This window comes from Mustela lutreola, chromosome 8 (genome assembly GCF_030435805.1).
Source record: "Mustela lutreola isolate mMusLut2 chromosome 8, mMusLut2.pri, whole genome shotgun sequence".
NCBI classification, from domain to species: Eukaryota; Metazoa; Chordata; class Mammalia; order Carnivora; family Mustelidae; genus Mustela; species Mustela lutreola.
Genome location: NC_081297.1, coordinates 70,558,785 through 70,570,861, shown reverse-complemented (window position 1 = coordinate 70,570,861; position 12,077 = coordinate 70,558,785). Strand labels below are relative to the sequence as shown.

The 12,077-nt window shown below is 36.7% G+C and overlaps 1 protein-coding gene across 1 annotated transcript in view; it reads left to right on the top strand.

The window, feature by feature from the left end:
* The window catches only part of IRAK4 (interleukin 1 receptor associated kinase 4), a 52,377-nt gene that overhangs the window by 33,946 nt on the left and 6,354 nt on the right, over nt 1–12,077 (top strand). The window lies entirely within an intron of this gene.

The window sequence follows — 12,077 nt, the reverse complement described above, 5'->3', positions numbered from 1 at the left end:
TTGGCTCAGATTATGATCCCAGGGTTTTGGGATTGAGCCCTGCATCGGGCTCTCTGCTCAGCAGGGCGCCTGCTTTCTCTTCTCTCTCTGCCTGCCTCTCTGCCAACTTGTGATCTCTGTCTGTCAAATAAATAAAATCGTTTTTAAAAGTTATTTGAAAAATGTGTTGAGGGGCACCTGGGTGGCTCAGTGGGTTAAGCCTCTGCCTTCGGCTCAGGTCATGATCCCAGGGGCCTGGGATCGAGTCCCGCATTGGGCTTTCTGCTCAGCAGGGAGCCTGCTTCTCCTCATCTCTCTCTCTCTGTCTGTCTCTCTGCCTATTTGTGATCTCTCTCTCTGTCAAATAAATAAATAAAATCTTTACAAAAAAAAAAAAATGTGTTGAAATGTTGACCAAGAGTTTAAAAAAAAAGTTAGTATCACTTCCATTAATGCCATTCTTTGGTCAAATACTTTTATTATTATTATTATTTTAAGAATTTTATTTATTTATTTGACTGAGAGAGATCACAAGTAGGCAGAGAGGCAGGCAGAGAGAGGAAGGGAAGCAGGCCCCTGCTGAGCAGAGAGCCCGATGCGGGACTCGATCCCAGGACCCTGAAATCATGACCTGAGCCGAAGGCAGTGGCTTAACCCACTAAGCCACCCAGGCGCCCCTGGTCAAATACTTTTAAATGAATTCATAAGTTAGTAGAGGAAACATGAAATAGCTTACTCTGTTAACCATACTAGGAAAACCTGCCATACCAAGATTTTATTTATTTGTTTGTTTGTTTATTGCCAATAAAGGTCAATGATAACATCTGCTGTTAAACATTTAGGGCTAGAAAATGACAAAGGAACTCCAAAAATGTGCCTCTCCATAAAAATAATGAAAAAGATGGCAAAAATTGTCAGAATTGACTTTTTTTCAGAACTAGGAAACAGCAACCCAACGAGAATTTACTCAAGAGAAAGGGCTGAATCTCAATAGGAATGACAAGTTTTGTGGCATTTTAACTTGTCCTATTATAATCCCTTATATCCCAGCCCAGTGGCAGCCTTGAAAAAAAAAAGCAGCCCTGCTTTCTGGTACCAGAGGGAGCAGAACAGAGCTGGAGCTCTTTCAAGGCCTCATTCTGAAAGAATTGTAATTGTTTGACCTCTCTTGTGGTTCCTCGGTTAGATGACATCCTAAGTCTTATCTTAATTTCACCTGACTAAAGCTCACTTAGTGCTAAAAGACTTTCTGTGGAATCGTTTGTCAAAAATGTTTACTGGCAAATGTTTTAATGACAGCTGCCTGAGGTGATGAATAACAGGATGTTTCAGTAGGCTAACTAAAAAGCTTAAGAAGAAAAGCTGATGAATAAGATGTTCATTATGGTTTTAAAAATCTCTAATATATTCCTGGGAACCTAGAAAACCATGAGCATGTGCAAGGTCATGCGCATGCTGAAAACAAAAAGACCTGAGAAATCCCTAAGCTCTCACTTCTGGCTGACCTTGTGGCTTTGTGCAAACAAGAAGTGAGGATTAAGACAGGGTCTAAACTGCCTGGTTTAGTGTGGAAGGTGCATCTTCACATGGATTCAGAGCCCTGGCCAATACTCTTCTATTGAGAGATTTATTGACTTTAGATGTTTAGGGAAATCTCTGTCTATTTAGTAGTGATGACTAAACTGAGTAGAGACATCAGTGACCACACATGCAAAAAATAGAGACTTTACAGAATTCATTTATTAAAGTCATTAATCAACAAAAACAATTAGCAACAATAAGTCTTGGGGAGGGAACAGAGTGATTTCCAGAGTTGCAACATTATATTATTTAAAATGAATGGTTTTCAACAAAAACATACCAGACATGCAGAGAAAAAGCAAATTTGGGCCTATACCCAGGAGAAAAAAAGTAGAAACTACCTGAGGAAGCCCAGATGTTTAAAGTACTAGAGAAAGATTTCTATCAGCTATTTTAAATATGTTCAAAGAACTAAAGGAAATCATGTCTAAAGAACCAAAGAAAAGTATAAGAATGTCTTACCAAATAGAGAATATCAATAAAAAATTTAAAGTATAAGAAGGGACCAAATAAAAATCCCAATGTTGTAAAGTACAATAACTAAAATGAAAATTCACTAGAAGAACTTATCAGCATATTTGAGCAGCACCACCTCCCCCCAAAATCAATAAACATGAAGATAAATCAATTAAGGAACAGAAAGAAAAGAGAACGAAGAGGCATGAGCAGATCTTTAGAGACCTATGGGACATTGTAAAGTTTACTAAGATACATGTAATGGGAGTCCTAAAAGGAGAGGTGAGAAAATGCTAGAAAGAATATTGGAAGAAAAAATGGAAAAAAATTTTCCAAATTTGATAAAAAATATTAATCCAGACATCCAAGAAATTAACAACTACAAGTAGGATAAACTCAAAGAGATTCACACCTTGACACATCATAATCAAGAGCAGGGAATCTTAAAAGCATATTAAAAAAATAGAAGTGACTCAGCAGGCACAAAGGATCCTCAATAAGATTACTAGATACATATTTACTATGGGTTAGGAAACCAGCTAATAAAACTTGTTAGAAAAGAATATAAAATAAAATTAAGGACTTTTTGTTCATGGATTTGATGTTAACAGTTTTGGTTACTTGGGTTTTTTAAAAAATTGTTATTGTTTTTAATTTTATTTTTTCTTTACCTGTGGATCCTCCATTTTTTTCCACCACCTGTCCCATTTCTGGAAACCACGATCTGTTCTCTGTATCTCTGAACTTGCTGAGATATTTTTGTTTATTTTTTTAGAATCCACATGAAAGATTATATAGTATTTTACTTACTTTATTCTTTTTTTTTTTTAAGATTTTATTTATTTATTTGATCCAGAGAAACAGAGTGAGATTATAAGCAGGGGGAGCAGCAGGGAGAGAGAGAAGCAGACTTTTCACTGATCAGGGAGTCCAATTCAGAACTCTATCCCAGAACCCTGAGGTCATGACCTGAGCCAAAAGCAATGGCTTAACTAACTGAGCCACCTAGTCACCTGTATTTGACTTCCTTTATCCGACTTATTTCACTTAGCATAATGCCCTCAAGTTCCACCTATGTTGTTGCAAATAGCAGGATTTCATTATTTTTTATGGCTGAATAATATTCCACTGTCTATATATATCACAACTTATTTATCTATTCATCCCTTAACGATCACTTAACTTGTTTCCATATTTTGACTATTGTAAATAATGCCACAGCCATCATGGAGATGCATTTTTGGTTTTTTGTTGTTGTTCTTTTTTTTTTTTTAAGTTGGTATTTTTGTTTTCTTCAGATAAATACCCAGAAACGGAATTGCTGGATTATATTGTAGTTCTATTTTTAATTTTTTGAGGTATCTCCATACTGTTTTCCCTACTTCCACCAATTTACTTTGTCACCAACAGTGCATGAGGGTTCCTTTTTCTCCACCAACACTTATTCTATCTTGTTTTTTTTGATTCTTGCCATTCTTACTAGTTGAGGTGACATTTCATTGTGGTTTTCATTTGCATTTCTCTGATGATTAATGATGCTCAGCATTTTTCATGTACCTGTTGGCAATCTGTATGCCCTTTTTGGCCAAATTTTTATTCGTATCTTCTACCCATTTTTAAAATTTTTAGTTCCAGTGTAGTTAATATACAGTGTTAGATTTCTCAGCTATATAATATAGTGGTCCAAAACTTCCATATATGACACAGTGCTCATCAAGATAAGCATCCTCCTGAGAGCCTGGGTGGCTCAGTTGTTTAAGCAACTGCCTTCAGATTATCACCATGATCCTGGAGTCCAGGGATGGAGTCCCTCATCAGGCTCCCTGCTTGGTAGGGAGTCTGCTTCTCCCTCTGACCCTCCCCCATCTCATGCGCTCTCTCTCTTTCTCTCATTCTCTCTCTAATAAATAATTAAAATCCTTAAAAAAAAAAAAAGATAAGTGTCCTTTTTATCCCTGTCACCTTGTGCACCCACCCCCTCCACCCCTCTGGTAACCATATGTTTGTTCTCTTTAATTAAGAATCTATTTTTTGGTTTGTCTCTTTTTTCCCCTTTGTTCGCTGTTTTGTTTTTTAAATTTCACATATGAATAAAATCATATAGTATTTGTTTTTCTCTAACTGGTTTATTTGGCTTAGCATTCTACTTTCTAGATCCATGTTGTAGGAGGCAAGATTTCATTTTTTTATGGCTGAATAATATTCCAGGGTGTGTATGCATGTGCCTGTGTCTATGTGAAATTATCTTTATCCACTCATGTCTATTCATATCTTCTGCCCATTTTTTAATTGTTTTGTTGTTTTGTTTTTGTTATTGATTATTTATGAGTTCTTTATACATTTTGGATATTAACCCCCTATCAGAAATGATTTTCAACTACTTTCTCCCAATTAAGAAGTTGCTTTTTCATTTTGTTGATGATTTCCTTTGCTGTACAAAAGCTTTTTCATATGATGTAGTTCTAATAGTTTGTTTTTGCTTTTGTTGCCTTTTTTTTTTAATGTCAGATTCAAAATATCATCACAAATACCTATGTCAAGGAACTTAATACCTATGTTTTCTTCTAGGAATTCTATAGTTTAAGGTCTTAATTTCAAGTCTTTGTTTTGAGTTAATTTTTGTATGTGGTGTAAAGTAGTTGAGTTCAGTTTTATTCTTTTGCATGTGACTGTCGAGTTTCCTCAACAACACTTATTGAAGAGACTGTCTTTTTCCCATTGTACATTCTGCTCTTATGTCATAAATTAATTGACCATATGTACATGGGTTTATTTCTGAGCATCTATTCTGTTGTAGTGATCTGTATGTCTGCTTTTGTGCCAATATCATACTATTTTGATTACTGTAACTCTGTAAAGTAGTTTGAAATCTGGGAGCATGATTCCTCCAGCTTTGTTCTATTCTCAAGATTGCTTTGGCGATGTGGGTTTCTGTCTTTCCATACAAGTTTTAAAATTATTTGTTCTATTTCCTTCAAAAAATGTCATCATTATTTTGGGGCACCTGGGTGGCTCAGTGGGTTAAAGCCTCTGCCTTCAGCTCAGTTTATGATCTCAGGGTCCTGGGATTGAGCCCCGCATCGGACTCTCTGCTCAGGAGGGAGCCTCCTTCCTCTCTCCCTCTCTGCTTGCCTCTCTGCCTACTTGTGATCTCTCTCTCTCTCTGTCAAATAAATAAAATATTTTAAAAAAATTTTTAAATGTCATTATTTTAATAGTAATTTCATTAAATCTGTAGATTGCTTTGGACATTTTGGTTATTATAACAATATTGATTTCTCCAGTCTGTGAGCATGATATATCTTTCCATTTATGTGTCTTCAATTTCTTTCACTATCATCTTGTAGTTTTCAATATATAGGTTTTCCCATCCTTTGTTAAATTTATTCCTGGATATTTTATTCTTTTTGATACAGTTGTAAATGGTATTATTTTCTTTACTGTCTTTCTGAGAGTTCATATCAGTGTATAGAAACACAAGAGATTTTTGTGTATTGATTTTGTATTTTCCTGCAACTTACTTATTTCACTTATTGATTCTCAGTTTTTTTGCTGGAGTCTTTGGGGTTTGGGGTATATGTAATAGGTCGTCTGCAAATAGTGACAGTTTTACGTCTTTATTTCCAGTTTGGATGCCTTTTATTTCTTTTTCCTATCTAATTGCTCTAACTAGGACTTCCAATATTGTGTTGAATAGAAGTGGTGAGAGTGGCTATCTTTCTCATTTCCCTGATTTTAGAAGAAAGGCTTTCAACTTTTCACCGTGGAGTTGATGCTAGCTGTGGGTCTTTATACCCACTTTGTTGAGAGTTTTTATATGTTGGGAGTTTCCATCATTAACAGATGTTGAACGTTGTCAATTTTTTTTTCTGCATCTATCAAGATGATTTTTATTCTTACTTTTTTTAATGTAGTGCATCACATTCTCTGATTTGCAGATGTTGAACCATCTCTGCATGCCTGGAATAAATCCTACTTGACCAGTGTATGATCATTTTGATGCATTATTGAATTCAGTTTGTTAGTATTTATTGATGATTTTTATATCTTGTTCATCAGGGTTATTGACCTGAAATGTACTTTTTCTGTGGCATCCTTGTCTGGTTTTGGTATCAGGGTAATGCTAACATGAGTTTGGAAAAGTTCCTTTTAGGAAGAGGATGAGAGGGATTGGTATTAATTCTTTTTTCAATGTATGATAGAACTCATTAGTGAAACCATCTGGTCCTGGAGTTTTGTTTCATAGAAGGCTTTTGATTACTGGTTCAATCTCCTTACTAATAACTTACTCTTCAAATTTTCTATTTCATCATGATTGGTCTTGGTAGGTTATATGTTTCCAGAAATGTAGCCATTTCTTCTAAATTGTCCAATTTGTATGTATATATTATTCATAATAGTCTCATGATTCTCTGTATTTCTGTGGAATCAGTTGTAACATCTCCTCTCTTATATCTGATATTATTTATTTGAGTTATCTCTCCTTTTTCTCCTCATGTGTCTGGCTAAAGTGTTGCCAATTTTATTTATCTTTTGAGAGAACCAGATTTGAGTTTCATGGGTCTTTTAATCTTTATTTCATTTATTTCTGCTCTTATCTTTGCTATTCCTTTCTTCTACTAACTTTGAGTGTCCATGGTTCTTCTCTTTCTAGTTCCTTAAGATGTAAAGTTCAGTTGTTTATTTGAGACTTTTCTTATTTCTTGAGATAGACATTTATACTATGAACTTCTCTCCTAGAACTGTTTTTGCTGCATCTCACAAATTTTTGTGTTATATTTCCATTTTCTTTTGTCTCAAGATATTTTTTTATCTTTTTATTTCTTCTTTGACCCATTCATTTTTCAGTGGCATGTTGCTTAATTTCTACATATTTGTGAATTTTTCAGTTTTCTTCATGTCATTAATTTCTAGTTTCATACTGTTGTGGTTGGAAAAGATACTTTATATGATTTCAGTCCTCTTACATTTATTAAGACTTATTTTATGGCCTAACATATAATCTATCTTAGGTTCTACATGCACTTGAGAAGAATGTGTACTATGATGCTTTTGGATAGAATGTTTTATATATATACATATATATAATCTGTTAAATTAATCTAGTATAATGTGTCATATAAGGCTGATGTTTTCTTACTGATTTTCTGTCTGGATGATCTATCCATTGATGTAAATGGGGTATTAAAATTCCTTACTATTTTTGTGTTGCTGTCTATTTCTCCCTTTAGGTCTTTAGGTGCTTCTATGTTGGATGCATAAATATTTACAAATGTTATATCCTCCTGTTGGATTGTTGCTTTTATCATAGATAACATCCATCTTTATCTCTTATTACAGTCTTTGTTTTAAAGTGTATTTTATCTGATATAAGTAGATCTACCCCAGCTTTCTTTTGGCTTCCATTGACATGCAGTAAGTTTTGCCATCCTTGTACTTTCACTCTGTATGCATCCTTAGTCTAAAGTGATTTCTTGTAGGCAGTATATAGATGGGTCTTGTTTTTTTTGTTTTTGTTCTGCTTTTATCCACTCAGCCACTCTGTGTCTTATGATTGGAGAATTTATTTCATTTACACTTAAATTAATTACTGATAAGTGTGTACTTATTGACACTTTGCTAATTGCTTATTGTCTTCTTTTGTAGTTCCTCTCTGTTCCTTTCTTCTTCCTTTGCTCTTTTGTTTTTCTTTCATGGTTTGATGACTTTCTTTAGTGGTATACTTATTTTCCTTTCTCTTTATCTTTTGTGTATTTACTATAGGTTTTTGCTTTGCGGTTACAATGAGGCTTCCGTATAACAACTTGAAACAGTCTATTTTAAATTGAAAAAAACTTAAGTTGGATCCTATTCCCAAGCTCAGCATTTTGTAGCCTCCCTATCCTCCAATGTTTTCTGGTTCTATTTTTTGTTGCTTTTGTTGTGGTTTTCTGTTTTTGTTTTCAACATCTGTTGGTGTTCCATTTTATGTCTTTTTATCTTATATGTCTCAATTATTGCAATCATAGTTATTTTTTACTGCTTTTATCTTTTAAACTTCATACTAGGTTTCTAAGTGATAATTAATCCACTACCTTTATTATATATAAAACTTTCCAGTGAGATTTATTTTTTCATGTTTTCTTATTACTAATTAGTGCCCTTTCCCTTTTTTTTTTTTAAGAGTTTATTTATTTATTTGACAGAAAGAGACAGCAAGAGAGGGAACACAAGCAGGGGGAGTGGAAGAGGGAGAAGCAGGCTTCCTGCAGTGCAGGGAGCCCGATGCAGGGCTCCATCCCAGGACCCTGAAATCATGACCTGAGCTGAAGGCAGATGCTTAATGAATGAGCCACCCAGGCGCCCCTAAGTAGTGCACTTTCTTTTCAGCTTAAAGTTCTTTTAACATTTCTTATAATTCCAATTTAGTGGTAATGAACTCCTTTAACTTTTGCTCATCTGAAAAACTCTCTCTCTGCTTCAGTTCTGAATGATAACTTTGCCAGATAGACTATTCTTGGTTGGAAGTTTGTGGGGTTTTTTTCTTCCAGCATTTTGAATATATTGTGCCACTCTCTTTTAGCCTGCAAAATCTCCGCTGGAAAACCTGCCTATACTCTTGTAGCTGTTCCCTTGTATGTAACAAGTTTTCTCTTGTTGGCTTTAACATTCTTTCTCTATCTTTGAATTTTGATATTTTAATTATAATGTGTCTTGGTATGGGTCTCTTTGGGATCGTCTTATTTAGAACTTTCTGGGCTTCTGGATCTGGATGTTTATTTCCTTTCCCAGGTTAGGGAAGTTTTCAGCCATTACTTTTTCAAACAATATTTCTTCCCCTTTCTCTCTTCTCTTTCTATGACTTCTGTAATGCAAATTATAGTCTGTTTGATGTTGTCCTATAAGCCCCTTAAGTTATCTTCACTTTTTTTAAAAGATTTTGTTCATTTATTTGACAGACAGAGATCACAAGTAGGCAGAGAAACAGGCAGAGAGAGAGAGGAGGAAGCAGGCTCCCTCCTGAGCAGAGAGCCCGATGTGGGGCTAGATCCCAGGATCCTGGGATCATGACCTAAGCTGAAGGCAGAGGCTTTAACCCACTGAGCCACCCAGGCACCCCTTATCTTCACCTTTTAAAACATTTTTTTCTTTTTGCTGCTCTGATTGCATGAGTTCCACTGCCTTCTTTTTGAGTTGACCCATCTTTTCTTCTGCTTCATCTATTCTAGTATTGAATCCTTCTAGTGTATTTTTCAGTTTAATAATTGTATCATTCAGCTCTATGATTTCTGTTTTGTACTTTCTTATATTTTCCACCTCTTTGTTGAAATTGTCACTGTGTTCATCCACTCCACTCCCCAGTCTGGCAAGCATTGTTATGACTATTACTTTGAACTCTTTATGAGGCAAATTACTTATCTCTATTTAAGTTTTTTTTTCTCCAGATTTTATTGTTCTTTTATTTTGAACATATTCACCTGTTTCTTCATTTTGCTTAACCCTCTGTTGATTTCCTTTATTTTTAAATTTTATTTATTTATTTGACAGACAGAGATCACAAGTAGGCAGAGAGGCAGGCAGAGAGAGAGGGGTGGGGAAGAAGCAGGCTCCCTGCTGAGCAGAGAGCCCTATGCGGGACTTGATCCCAGGACCGTGAGATCAGGACCTGAGCCAAAGGCAGAGTCTTAACCCACTGAGCCACCCAGGTGCCCCATCTCTGTTGATTTCTAACAGTAGATGAAACAATCATCTCTCCCAGTCAAGGAGTGGACTTGTGTAGAAGCCTAACTTTGTCATTCAACCCTGACCCAACTCTTTGTCATCTCTCAAAACTTTGTGCTAATTCAATCAATCAGCCTATTATATTTTTAAAAGCTCCTAGTAATTGACAATGTGCCAGCACTTGTCAGTTTCCCTAAGAGGAACATCTCAGCATGTAGATTCAGGCTATTTGGAGGCCAGGCCCTCAGGCTGCAGCTTTTAAAAGTATGCAAATCTATATTGTATTATGGGACTATAGGTGTAAGTTCACTGCTTAAGCAATCTGGTAGTATCCCCTGGGCAGCAGTCATAAATACTGGGGCTCCAGAGGAGGGAATAATTTCTTTTCTCGGAGATAGTAGTGAGCTGGAGCAAGACAATAGGAAAGCACCAAGATTGTGTTCACAGCCAGTGTTCATTGAGAGCAGCTTTGTAGTTCACTATGTGTGTGATAAACCTGACTCCTGACCCTTAAAGTTCTGGATAAACAGAGGCCTCCTTCACAGAAAGACTGGGGAGTGTGCCTCAGTCTGCTTTCTGTGCAAATGTCCTGGGAATGGCAGCCTGCTAAGAACTATCTCTCCAGTTGCCACAGTTCCTTGGGACCCAGGACACAAGACCCCATGCTCAATCAGAGCTGGGCAATTAAGAGGCATCTCCTGGGTGCCAACTACAAAAACGAGAGCGCCAAACATGAAAACCAGATTTAAGATGGCAGCATAGGACCCTCCCATAGACACACTGAATCTGTAGCTAAATATGGAAAAATTTCCTCTTTAAAAAACCTAAAGGCTGTCTGAATGATGACTGCACATCAGGCAAATATGAAGAAAGGCATGTCAAAACAGGTGGGAGTGGTGGGAACACATCTCACTAAACACCCAACCCCAGCACAGAGATCCACAACCAGGAGAAAGCTCAAAACCCAGAGTTTCTCCGCAAAGAGCAAAGGGTTTGAATCCCCATCATGTACCTAACCTTTTAGGGCTTGTATCTTAGAGATGAGCCCCCGAAACATCTAGCTTTGGGAAAAAAAGTCTTATCCCTAGACTTAAAAAAGTCTTATCCCAGACTCATAGATTGTAGCAATCAGCAAGATAGCTTTTAATAGTCCTGTGCATCTGGACTCACCTAACCCAGAACTCAGCTCAAAGGCAGCCAGTTTTACCCACCCAGACTTAAAGTGAAGGTGGCTCACCTGCTTGTAATAAAGCTCTGGCCTGAAGGGCAAGTATCTAATTTAATACATCTTGGAGCCAGCTGGAACATTCTTCAGGGACAGAAACTGGTGGGCACCATCTTTATGCTCTCCCTTTTCTGTGCTTTAGAGCACCAGTATCCCCAGAAGGGGACTTTAACATGTGTGTGGTGCCCTGATCTTTGTGGCTGCTGCCCAGGATACATCTGTGAACTGCCTGGCTCTGGAGGCAGGGGAGCTTGTGTTCCTGGTCCTATGGTATTGTAATAATTGGTGTCATCCAGAAAAGAGCTCAAATCCTGTCTGGTGCCCTAATCTTTGTGGCTGTTACCAGGGGACACTTAAAGAGTAACTCAAAGCCATAGAAAGAAATACAAATTTTCTAGTAAATGCAATTACATAGGTAAATATAAAAGATATCATAAATGTATATTTTGTTTGTGACTCTTTTTCTCCTCTCTTATTTAAAAGAGAAGTACAGGGGCGCCTGGGTGGCTCAGTGAGTTGGGCCTCTGCCTTCGGCTCAGGTCATGATCCCAGGGGCCTGGGATCGAGTCCCGAATCGGGCTCTCTGCTCAGCAGGGAGCCTGCTTCTCCTCATCTCTCTCTCTCTGCCTACTTGTGATCTCTCGCTCTGTCAAATAAATAAATAAAATCTTTAAAAAAATAAAAGACAAGTACAGAGGTGCCTTGGTGGCTCAGTGGGTTAAGCCTCTGCCTTTGCCGTAATCTCAGGTCCTGGGATAGAGCCCCGCTTTGGGCTCTCTGCTCAGTAGGGAGTCTGTTTCCCCCTCTCTCTCTGTCTGCTTCTCTGCCTACTTGTGATCTCTGTCAAATAAATAAATAAAATCTTTAAAAAGTAAGTACATAAATCAATAATTATAAATCTGTGTTGATGGTATCCCATGTATTAGGATGTAATTTGTATGACAATAATGGCACAAAGACGGGGACAGGGTACAGACCTATACAGAAACTATTGAAATTAAGTTGATATTACTTAAACTAGATTTTTATAAGACGTTAATTGTAGTTCCCAGAGTACCAGTAAGAAAATAACTAAAAATATGGAAAAGAGATGATACGGAGATTAAAATACTACATGAAAATATATCTATTGGCA